The sequence below is a fragment of the Cetorhinus maximus genome, chromosome 27, assembly GCF_964194155.1.
Source record: "Cetorhinus maximus chromosome 27, sCetMax3.hap1.1, whole genome shotgun sequence".
Lineage (NCBI taxonomy): Eukaryota > Metazoa > Chordata > Chondrichthyes > Lamniformes > Cetorhinidae > Cetorhinus > Cetorhinus maximus.
In genome coordinates this window covers 15,806,185-15,818,613 of record NC_135905.1, presented here as the reverse complement: position 1 = coordinate 15,818,613, position 12,429 = coordinate 15,806,185, and the positions used below count along the sequence as shown (strand labels likewise).

The following is a 12,429-nucleotide window of genomic DNA, read 5'->3' as shown; positions in this document are numbered from 1 at the left end:
AAACAGGTTCTGCATAGTCAGTATGAGGAGCTAGGTACCAAATTAAGTAGAACTTCAAAGGTAATAATCTCTGGATTATTACCTGAGCTGTGTGCAAATTGACATAGGGCAGATAAGATGAGAGAGATGAATGTGTGGCTTAAAGACTGGTGTGGGAGAAGTGGGTTCCGGTTCGTGAGGCACTGGCATCAGCACTGGGGAGGGTGGAGGCTGTCCCGTTGGGATGGTCTACAACTGAACCATGCTGGGACAAATGTTCTTGCAAGTTGCATAACCATGGAAGTAGAAAGAGTTTTAAACTAAATCATGGGGGCAAGGGGTCAAATGTGGGAAGATATGGTAAATTAAAGAGTAGTGACAAGATAAGAGAGGAAGGCATTCATTGTGGAAATCATAAACAGACCATAACAGGAAGGGACAGAGAGTACAAGTCTAAAAGTAAACCAACAAATAAGACTACAGGTTACAAAAATAATAGAAGGACAAAACTTAAGGCTCTGTGTCTCAATGCAAGTAGATTCGAAACAAAACAGATGAACTAATAGTGCAAATAGAGCTAAGTAAGTATGATCTAATGGCCATTAGAGACATGGCTACAGGATGGGGTCGACTGGGACCTGAACATTGAAGGGTATGTGACATTTAGGAAGGATAGGAAGTTAGGAAAAGGTGGAGGGGTGGCTCTGTTAATTAAAGACGACATTAACACAAGACACGGATGGCCTAAGTGCAGGAAATCAGGATATAGAAGCGGTCTGGGTAGAGATGAGGAATGGTAAAGGCAAGAAGTCGCTTGTAAGCCTGGTGTACAGGCCCCCTAACAGTAATCACATGGTAGGACAAGGTTTCAAAGAAGAAATAGTGGGAGCTTGTCAAAAAAGTACAGCAATTATCATGGGGGATTTTAATTTACATATAGACTGAAACAATCAGAAGGGCAAAGATAGCATAGATGACGGATTCATAGAATGTTTTTGGGATAATTTCTTAGATCAGCATGTTCTGGAGCCAACCAGGGAGCAGGCTAGACTGGACTTGGTATTGTGCAATGAGATAGGATTAATTAATTACCTCATAGTGAAACTCTTTCGAGTTATCAACAGTCACAGATTGCAACTCTTTCGAGTACAATCACAGTTCTTGGTTTCCGGGAGTGGGACATGAACCCACAACCCTCTGATTCAAAGGCGAGGGTGCTATGAACTGAGCCACAGCTGACACCTCTTACCTCATAGTGAAGGCGCCCGAGGTAGCAGTGATCATAATATGATTGAATTTTACATTCAGTTTGAGGAAGAGAAGACTGGGTCTAACACCCGTATCTTAAACTTAAATAAGGGCACTTATGAGGGCTTGAAAACAGAGCTAGCAAAGTGAACTGGCAATTTAGATTAATGGATAGTCAGTGGGGCCCAGTGGCAGACATTTAAAGGGACATTTCTGAATACACAGAATAGATACATTCCAACAAGAAAGAAAAACACCATGGGGAGGATCCACCATTTATGGTTAGCTAAAAGATTTAAAGATAGTATCAGACTTAAAGAAAAAGAATATAATTGTGCAAAGATGGGTGGCAGGTACGAAGATTGGACAGAATATAAAAAACAGCAAAGAATGACTAAAAGATTAATAAGGAGGGAAAAATTAGAGTACCTAGAAATGTAAAGACAGACAGTAAGAGTTTCTATAGATATCTATAGAAAAAAGAAAAGAGTTAACAAAGTGACCATTGGTCCTTTAGAAAGTAAGTCTGGGTATTTAATAATGGAAAATAAGCAGATGAATTCAATAGGTATTTTGCATCGGTCTTCATTATAGAGGATACAAGTAACATCCCAGAGATAGCAGTAAGTCATGAATTGGGAGGGAGGTACACAAGAAAATTACAATCACCAGGAAAGTAGTACTTAGCAAATTGTGGAAACTGCTGGTTGACAAGTCCCCCGGTCCTAATGGATTTCATCCTAGGATCTTAAAAAAAGTGGCTAGTGAGATAGTTGATGCATTGATTTTAATTTTCCAAAATTAACTAGATTTGGGGAAGGTTCCATTAGATTGGAAAATAGCTAAAGTAACTCTTTTATTCAAAAAAGGGGGGGAGACAGGAAGCAGGAAACAATAGACTTAACATCTGTCATAGGAAAGATGTCAGAAGCTATTAGTTAAGAGGTTCTAACAGGGTATTTAGGTAAATTCAAGGTAATTATGCAGTCAACATGGTTTTGTGAAAGGGAAATCATGTCTAACCAATTTATTGGAGTTCTTTGAAGAAGTAACAGGTGCTGTGGATAAAGGGGAACTGGTGGATGTGCTGTACTTAGATTTTCAGTTGGCATTTGAAAAGGTGCCTTATCAAAGGTTACCACGGAAAATTATAGCTCATGGTGTAGGGGTGTAACATATTGGCATGGATAGGAGATTGGCTAGGTAACAGAAAACAGAGTAGGCATAAATGGTTCATTTTCTGGTTGGCAGGATGTGACGAGTGGTGTGCCACAGGGATCAGTACTAGAGCCTCAACTTTTTACAATTTATATAAATGATTTGGATGAAGCAAACGATGGTATGGCTGCTAAATATGCTAATGACATAAAGGTGAGTAGGAGAGTAAGTTGTGAAGAGGATATAAGGAGGCTAAAAAAAGGATATAGATAGGTTAGGTGAATGGACAAAGATCTGGCAAATGGAGTATAATGTAGAAAAGACAAATAAAATAGAGGCATATTATCTAAACAGTGAGAGATTGCAGAGCTCTAGGATGCAGAGGGATCTGGGTGTCCTAGTGCATGAATCACAAAAAATGAGTATGCAGGTGCAGCAAGTAATTAGCAAAGCTAATGCAATATTATTGTTTATTGCTAGGAGAATTGAATACAAGAGTAGGGATGTTATGCTTCAGTTATACAGGGCATTAGTGAGGCCACATCTGGAGTGCTGTGTACAGTATTGGTCTTATTTAAGAAATGATGCAAATGTGTTGAAAGCAGTTCAGAGAAGGTTGACTAGACTAATACCTGGAATAGACAGGTTGTCTTATGAGGAAAGGTTGGACAGCTTAGGCTTATATTCACTGGAGTTTAGAAGAGTAAGAGGCAACGTGATTGAAACATAAAAGATCCTGATGGGACTTGACAGGGTGAATGTGGAAAGGATATTTCCTCTTGTGGGAGACCCTAGAACTCTAGGTCACTGTTTCAAAATAAGAGGTCCCCAATTTGGGACACAGATGAGGATATTTTTCTCTCAGCGGGTTGAGAGACTTTGGAATTCTCTTCCTCAAAAGGTGGTTGAAGCAAAGTCCTTGAATAATATTAAGGCAGAGGTAGATAAATTCTTGATAAGCAAGAGGGTGAAATGTTATCGGGGAAATGTCAGCAGGAATATAAGGTTAAAATCAGATCAGCCATGATCTTATTGCTTGGCAGAGCAGCCTTGAGGGGCTGAGTAGCCTACTCCTGCTCCTAATTCGTATATTCGTATGATTTTAGATGTTGTTAAAGGGATAACCATTGGCTTCAATACCAGAGATAACTTCCCTTGTTCTTCACACTGGAGTGTCAGCCTAGATTTTATGCTCAAAAGTCCCTTGTGCAGGACTTGAACCAGCAATCTTCTGATTGACAGGAGAGTGTTACCACTGAGCCATGGCTAACACAATCAAGCCAATGTGTAGAGCTTGTTATGAGGCAATGCCCCTTTATTTCTGAAAAAATGATTTTTCAACTTGTGAAGAGAGAGACATTTCCTATAATCCAGACACCCATCGAAATTCGTAACTGTCTAAAGAAGTGACATTAAAAATGCAAAGTAATGGGTACTGAAGCAATGGCCACCACAGACACACTGACCCAAAGCCTCTTGGAAAAACACAATGGGTGAAGTATTTCAAGGCAAGGTTACCAGCCACTAGAGAGAGATTGCAAATGACACAGGCGGTGTCCAGAAAGTTTTCAGCAGAGGAAATAAGATTAGGGCTCTCTCTCTCTCTCCGTCTTTTGGGATAAGCATGTTGCCCAGTTCAAGAAGCCAACTCTACCAGCAGCCTACAGCAAATCAAGATCTCATAATAATTGCAACATCTACATCTGACTGCATCCAAGAAAACAGCTAACCTAAATTGGCCGCAACGTTTAAAATCTACACCCCAAGGACATTAAAAGGACATTTAACCGTATATTCTTTTACTTTTTTTATTGGACTCTAACTGCCCTTATATCTGATACATGTGTGTGTTTGTTTGTGCACACTTGCACGTGTGCGTGTGTGGGCCCTAATGCTTGAAGTTGCGTCTTTATTATTTAGTTAATAAATTTGCTCTTTCTCTGACTCAAGAAAACCTTGTTTGATTGCCTCCTTATTGCTCACAGCTCAAATAGTTAAATATATTCTGATTTGGAAAAGGCATATCCTCATAAAAAGAAACTTAAGCTTTTGTTGTGACCAACCAAGGAGTTTGCATAAATGGGAGCCAGTTCACCCCTTCTCACCTCGTCATAACACGCTATTTAACTCAGTTTCACAATGAGCCATAGTGGGAGCTGAACTCAATTTTTCGTTGCTGGTACTTTATTATAACCATAGGGAGGCCGCACAATCAAGATGAGAATTGACAGCATCCCAAAAAAAGCAACCTAACTTTACATTATTTTTTTTTGGATACTGGAGTTTCACTATCCTTCAGTCCCTGTATTTATGGAGCCAGGTACTCCACTCCTTGTTGATCTCGTATTTCTAATACAGTCCACATTATTATTGATTTTCTTTGTAAAGATATTTTGCCAACCTCTAAATGTTTTTGATTACTAATCCAAATTTATTTAACCAATCTTTATTTGTGAATAATTAATCCTGCACATTTTTGAATTTCTAGAGGAAACCTATATCCAAGTTTATGTTCAGAAGACCTGCAATCCATCCATCTATTGTTACCGACTCTTGTCCTTTACAATATGCATTTTTCCTTTACTCTTTCACGTTGCCTATTTCACCACTGCAGAACATCTTCCATAACTGTTGAGTGCTAATTCCCAACTGCCTTTCTTATTTGCTTAAGTAGCTTTCTATCCTGTTCACCTACACAAGCTGGAAGTTTTTAATTATTATTTTGTTGACCTTAAAATTAATTTCTACCCAAATTATTTCTGGCACCTCTTTCGCTTCCAACCCATAAATACCTCTTAATACATCTCATACCGTTAAAGCCAACATTATGCATATTCTTTTTGCAGGAAAATGAGAGATATTGAGGAGCAAATATTTTGCACTGAGACTCCACCAATAAGCCCAAGACTGCTATTTTAGTTCTGGGTGGAGGCCAATGGTCATTTACTTGCAGTGTAATATGACCCATAGATACTCCAACCATTTTTAATGTGAGGAAGTGCTGCATTCAGCTAGAGGAGGGACAGGTTCTTAAAAAAGTTTATGTCCACAAAAGAACTGCTCAGCTTTCACACTCGGATTTCCCCTTTCTCCAGCCAAAACCTTGCTGTTAATATCTGCTACTCCAGTCACTTTTAATGTGAGGAAGTGATGCATTCTGCTAGAGGAGGGGGACAGGTTCTTAGAAAAGTTTATGTCCATAAAAGAACTGCTCAGCTTTCACACTCGGATTTCCCCTTTCTCCAGCCAAAACCCTGCTGTTAATATCTGCTACTCCAGTCACTTTTAATGTGAGGAAGTGATGCATTCTGCTAGAGGAGGGACAGGTTCTTAGAAGAGTTTATGTCCACAAAAGGACTGCTCAGCTTTCACACTCGGATTTCCCCTTTCTCCATCCAAAACCTTGCTGTTAATATCTGCTTGGCTGAGTAACATTTGGTTATAAATTATTGTTTGTTGGTTCAATTTGTGTGACATTTCTCTCAACCATGCCACAAAACATCATTAAATAGCAGCTAGAAAAGTCAGGAATGATCAATCAGAAACTTTCAGGGATATCAACAATAATGTTTGAACTTTAAGGGGGTAGAATTCTTGCTTTGAGCACAATCAGCGACTGGGTGCTAATTACACTAGTTTTGAGAAGTATTTTTCCTCAAACTCATTTGCATATCACCAAAAGTAAAATCTACCATGAGCCAGCATTTTAAGAACATAATTCTTCATATAATTAAGAGTTGGTGCAGTCTGATTAATTCAGCTGGAAATGCATTTAACACAAAACCTAAGCATTTTAATCAGTGTCTAGTCCAGCAACTGTTAAATAACCCAATTTTAAATGACTGAAAAGGAGTATTACTGAAAAGAGGGACATGTTTTGACAACGCTTTTCATCTTGCACTCATCAAGGCAATTCACAAGAATGCCAAATGTAAAGAGAATAACAATTTATTCTGTATGTAAAGAGAGTGCTGATTAGTTGGGAAGTGGACCCTGATTGGTAGAGCCATTGCCACTGAGAATGCAGCAGTTAATGGTGGCTGCCAGTTAACTGCCAAGCATTGTTTTAAAATTTAAACCAGGCAGCTTAACTTTGATTGGTCAAGACATTGCCTGTGAATGAACCAGCAAGTGGCTGTCACTTATTCTGTTTAGCTGAAAGAGGCACAATCTGTGTACATGTTCTTTCTGTCTGCAAAGATCAGGACCCAAAGATCAGTAGCTTCCAGTACATGCAAATGCACCACTGTGAAGTATGGGCTGTAACCAACCAATCCATGTTTGCAAAACTCAAAACTAGACTGTCCAACATTAGACATGATTCCACGATTGGCCAAGATTTGCTAAATAATCCTCAGCGTGCTAGGAATTACACTGAACAACCAATTTAAGATGGTTAGAAGGACTCGCAATGGGCTTGGAGGCAATAATAAGTCTATTTTTTCAGCAATACGCAAGTTCTGTACTATCAAACGACTAACTGAAAGGACTTTAAAAACCTATACAAAATGTTGCGTTATATTGGTGTACAGGAGTCAGTTTCTTCATAAATAAAAAACTATTTTGAAGCTTTCAAAACATGCCTATTTGTGTCCTTGTTCCTGAAAAAGGCTTAATTTTCAGAACCTTCTTGAAGGCCTGCAAATAATCGCATTTAGCAGAAACTTACAATTATGGTTAACAAGTCTGAGGACATGGTCGACTTCTAGCAAGACGTCTTTTAGACTAACGTAAAAGATCAAGGAAACTTGAGTTATGTTGAGATAATTTACACTTAAAATTCAGCAATCTTTTACACTGGTTTCATAGAATTGCTCCAACAAAAAAAGTGCTAATCCATACCATCCTTTCCACATAAAGTTTGGGTTGAAACGCAAATACTAAAGAACACTTCTGAACTTCAAATCAAATAAATATTAAGTGAGAAACACTCTACCACAAAAAGCAACAGATGCCAGTTCAATTAATAATTATATGTCCAAAACTAATAAGATTTTGCTAGAAAAGTATAATAGGATGTGGAGCCAGGGCAGTTGAATGGAAGTAAGGCATGATTAGTTATGATCTCATAGAATGGCAGAACAAGCTTGAGGGACTGAATGGCTTACTCCTGTTCGTGCACTCTTATGTCCTGACAAATGCTACTACTGTTATGACATCCAATACTGTGTGTTGTACTCAGTTTTCATAGCCTTCATTACATTTCGTGTCTAAACCATCACAAACTGTAGTTTGCCCAATATACTTGCTATATATCATGATGCAGGTTGGAGGGACAACTTTGCACCTGACAGCAACTGGATGCCCTACTTTGTAACTTGAATGCAAATACATCACATTTTTCCAATCATTAAAAATGAAAGACAAAAAAAATGAAAATAACTGCAGGTTAAATAGATTATGGGGCTATTGCAGCAACCAAGAAAAGCTGTAAAAATCCCAAGGCAGCATAAATGGCCATACAGATGTCTGCTCTGTTTTCTTGTGTACTATGCCCAAAAATAACATGTCCTGGACTCAAAGCAGAGGAAAATCAGCCCTTTCATCTCTTTAACTGTGCATGATACCAAAACAAAATTTGACATGTCATTCATAAACCAGTGGGCAAGTTGTAAATTGAAGCGATTGTACAATACCATGCTCAAAGTACTGGTTTAAAAGAAATCCCAGTGTCTGTTAGAATTAAAAGAAACTTGGCTTGGTCAGTCAACATTAATCACTACACTTGGACATGGGCCTCGGGTCAGGTCCGGGCAAAGAGTTGATTGCATTACTGTGGCACCATAAGTTACACCGTCCTGCCTCAGAATGTCCACATAAATTTCTAGAACCGCTGAAAGCAAGAAATGGCGGAAAAACCTGCCAAAGTGTCGTGTTATCCTGAACTACTTTCAGGGAGGCATATTTTCCAAGGCAACCATTTGATGCTAAGCTGATGGAAGCGAATGACACGTTAGGCCTTACTTTAATAAAAAAAAAACTTCAACAGCCAAACCAGGAGCTCGTTAGGATACCTACCTTAAAGTTTAGCAGAGGAAAAAAAACGTTTCCTGGAAGGCAGAAATGATTAAATTTCGAGACGGAAGCATTGAATATTCTTTAAAAGAGAAAATAGTTTGTTTTTTTGATCAGCCTATCTATCTTGGTCAGGAACACGCAGCTGCGACACCGGGCGAACCCAAAGAATGCTGGGAGTTGTAGTTCTTTTCTGACCGACATTGTTTAACGTACGGCGCCTGCGCAGTATTGTGCCCCGCCCACCACCGCACAAGGTCCGCCCCCATGACTAATTGACAGTTGCATCTTCAGCGCCTCTGATGATGTCAAGGGGCGGGCGTCCAGACACGTGTTCGGAGAAAGGCAGGGTGCAGATGAGAAAAAGCAACATTGTGCAAATCCTATCGCAAAAGTTAAGCGGCTGCAAACGGGGCATTGTGATATTCAGCATCAGTCAAGAGAATAATCAATCAGCCTTTGCCACTTGTATCCTCCTCAAGAACTGAAAAGTAAAAAAAAGACCCATAGCACATTACAGCCAATTAAGTATTTTCTTTAATACGGTTGCCGACCCTCCAGCATTGGCCTGGAGTCGCCAGGAGCTGAAAATTAGTCTCCATTTGGAAACGGCGATGGTGAGGGGATGTGGAGGGGAAAGGTTGTTGTAGTATTAGGGCGTTCGGGACTGTAAAGATTAATCTGAGACTTAGAAAATAGTACCGAGCACATTATGATGTAGAGTCACATGGGAGTAGTAGAGTGTAGTGGTGAGTCAGATAGAAGCATGAAGATAGCACCTAGTCAGGACTGTATCCTATATGTATGTATATAGCAATGTGTTTTTAATAAACAGTTATTGTTCAACCACACAAGCCCATAGACCTCTTCATGAGACAACATACAACCTTACAACAGGTGTTTGGCTAACATTCAAGCGTCATCCAACTGGGTAATGAGTCCTTTTGCTTTCCAATTGGCAAAGGAAAGCAGTGCATCACAAGGACGGATGGGTTGGCCAATTAATAGAGTGTGGGGGCAAGTCATGTGATGAAACCTCCAGGAATACATTTAATCACATTTGGCAACCCTATTTTTTAAGTCACTTTGATAATGTAGGAAACATGGCAGCCAATTTGCACACTGCAAGATCCCACAAGCAGCAATGTGATAATGACCACATTATCTAATTTTGTGATTGAGGGATAAATATTGGCCAGGATACTGGAGATAACTCCCGTATTCTTGTTCAAAATAGTCCCAAGGGATTTTCTACGCCCATCTGAGGCGGCAGACAGGGCCTCAGTTTAAAATCTTGTTCGAAAGATAGTGCCGCAATGAATGTGTCATTAATTAATAGATTCTTGTGTTCAAATCCTGAAATGGGACTTGAGCCCACAACCTTCTGACTCAGAGTGATCTTTATTTTTATTCATTCATGGGATGTGGGCTTCACTGGTTGGGCCAGCATTTATTGCCCATCCCTAATTGCCCTTGAGAAGGTGGTGGTGAGCTGCCTTGAACCGCTGACAAACTGAAATCAAAACTGAAAGAAAAAGAGGGGGAAAACAAGCAAATTAGCTGAATTCCACAGGGATAGGAAAGGAAAATGCACACAAAACGGACTCACAAATGTCAATGGAATGATTGCTTGAACACCTCAGCTTCTGGCTGAATGTCTCCTCTGAGGTTCCCTCTGAATTGCACATTGATAACTTCCACACTGGTCTTGTGCATTGTTACAACGCAGCTTAACTTGCTCCAGGAACAAAATTTGGAGGAATTTTCGGTTATCTCAGCTAGCTTGATGCCCAGATTCCAGGGCAAGCAGGGCAGAATGGGCAAAATCATAGCAAATAATCAGGGAATTTAAAATATAGGTGCATTACACACAAAGCCACTTAAAGTCATGTTTGCAATTATCTTTTACGCTGGTTCAAGAATCAATTCAGCCAAATTAGATCCCACTCAGAAAACTGGACCTGCTCCAAAAATAAAATTGCAAAATCTGCCGATTGAGCCATTTGAGAATGCTCCTGAAATTATGTTCATCTTCTTTCAGTATAGGAGGTACTAGTAGGCAAGTTTTAAAAATAATTAAACCAATTTTTCTTTAGGTAGTAGAGAGTTAATGAGGGGTAATGTGGTCGATGTGATGTGCATGCACTCCAAAAAGCATTTGATAAAGTGCCACATAACAGGTTGTCAGCAAAGTTAGAGTCCATGGAATAAAAGGGAGAGTTTTTCTTAATTTTTTTCATGGGATGTGAGCATCACAGGCAAGATTTCATGTCAATCCCTAATTGCCCTTGAGAAGGTGGTGACGAACCACCTTCTTGAACTGCTGCAGTCCATCTGGTGCAGCAGTTCAAGAAGGTGGCTCACCACCACCTTCTCAAGGTTAATGAGGGATGGGTAATAAATGCTGGCATCCAGCAACATCCACATCCTCTGAAAGAATAAGATAAAACCTCTCCCTTTTATTCCTTGGGCTCTAACTTTGCTGACAACCTGTTATGTAGCACTTTGTAACTCATAAAGCAACGTGGTCTAAATGGCCTTTGTACTTGGAACCTGGGGCAGAATTTTACCCTTGGCAGGGGTGCTCAGCAGGGGTGGGTGCGGGTTGTCAGGAAGCCGACTGCAAACCTGCGATCGGCAGCACACCGCGATTTTATGTGACGTGGAGAGGCACCATGCACCTCGGTCAAGCAGCCGCAGTGAGGTTGGGGTGCCAGAGGGAGGTAAGAGTGCAGTGTACTGAGGTGAGAATTTGGTTTTTTGCAACCATTCCAGTGTAGTCTGTGTATTGATGTGAGCCTCGAACCTGGAATGCCCATTGATAATGGAAAGACGAGGGCACCATGAGGCAGATCTCTGTCTCATCAGGGTGCCAGGCATGCACACTGACAATCTAATGACTTAAACTAATGACATGTCCTTCTTCTCCCTTTTAGGAGCCAGCAGCCCTTCGTTAGGAGGAGCCTGAAGGCCCATCCCTGACCCCTGAGGACCAGCACGCACCAGCGTCACACCCGCTCTGTCAAACAGGCACCAGCGCAGATACGAGCACCTCAGTGGGCATAAGATCGGCGTCTAGTATCTCGGTGCACATTGGTGAGGGCACTTCACACTCGCTTGGCTTGCAGGCAGAGGCAGAGAGTGCCCAGGGCGCTGGCAGTCGGGGGACTGCTGGGGACCAGGACAACGTTCAGTCGATGGCTGATGATGGGCCTCTGGAGTCGCCCATGAGGCAGTTGCTGCTGGATGTCCAGCAGGGTGTGCAGGAGGATCTGGCAGAGATACCTGAGGGAATGCATGCCATGGTGTCCATTGTGGAGGAGTCCATGCGCAGCATAAGCACTGCGTTGACCTTCATGGCTGAGCACAATGCCTCCTCATGGAGAGAGCAGTGACTCTCTTGGAGAGGCTCTTCCAGGGGCTCAGCTGGTCAATGTGGGAGATGGATTGGGCACCCAGTATCCCAGCTAAGCGCCCGCCCATCAATTGTGAGCAAGGAGGTTCAGAGCGACCTGACGTTGGCGCATGAGTTGCCTGTCGGCTCTGCAGGCTCCTCTCAGGGTGCTCTGGATGACGGCAGCAGCTCCTCCACCCCTCTGCCAGTGACAGTGGCATCTGATGAGACTGCAGCAACTGGGGAAATGCCAGCCATGGCACTGGCCGCTTCCTTCCAGGCAGGGCCAGCACAGGCTCCCCGGGCCAGCAGACGCCCATCAAGGTCATCAAGGCCAACAAGACAGCAGAGTGAGCAGGCTGTCGCCATTGCGAGCGAGGTGGGGGAAGCACCTAGATGTAGCACTCGCAAGCAAAAATTTAAAGCACCTTAAACACAACACGGCCTGATCATGGGTGATATTCATTTCCCTCACTTTTCTGTTTTTTTTAATGGTATGATGTAAAACACTGGTTAATGTTAACTTCTGCAATGTTTGTCACTCAGAAGTAAATGAGATTTTTTTTTGCAGCTGGGCTCTGGGTGCTTCATTTGCTCTGTAGGTGCAGGGTAAGCCATAATCTTATGATGGACGT

The 12,429-nt window shown here is 41.5% G+C and overlaps 1 protein-coding gene across 1 annotated transcript in view; it reads right to left on the bottom strand.

Moving 5' to 3' along the window:
• Nucleotides 1-8,545, bottom strand: part of chuk (component of inhibitor of nuclear factor kappa B kinase complex) — an 80,902-nt gene extending 72,357 nt beyond the window's left edge. Inside the window, exon 1 of the mRNA XM_078530797.1 lies at nt 8,404-8,545. The gene's annotated coding sequence lies outside the window, so the exon portion shown is untranslated. The remainder of the gene's footprint in view (nt 1-8,403) is intronic.
• Nucleotides 8,546-12,429: the final 3,884 nt, after the last annotated feature.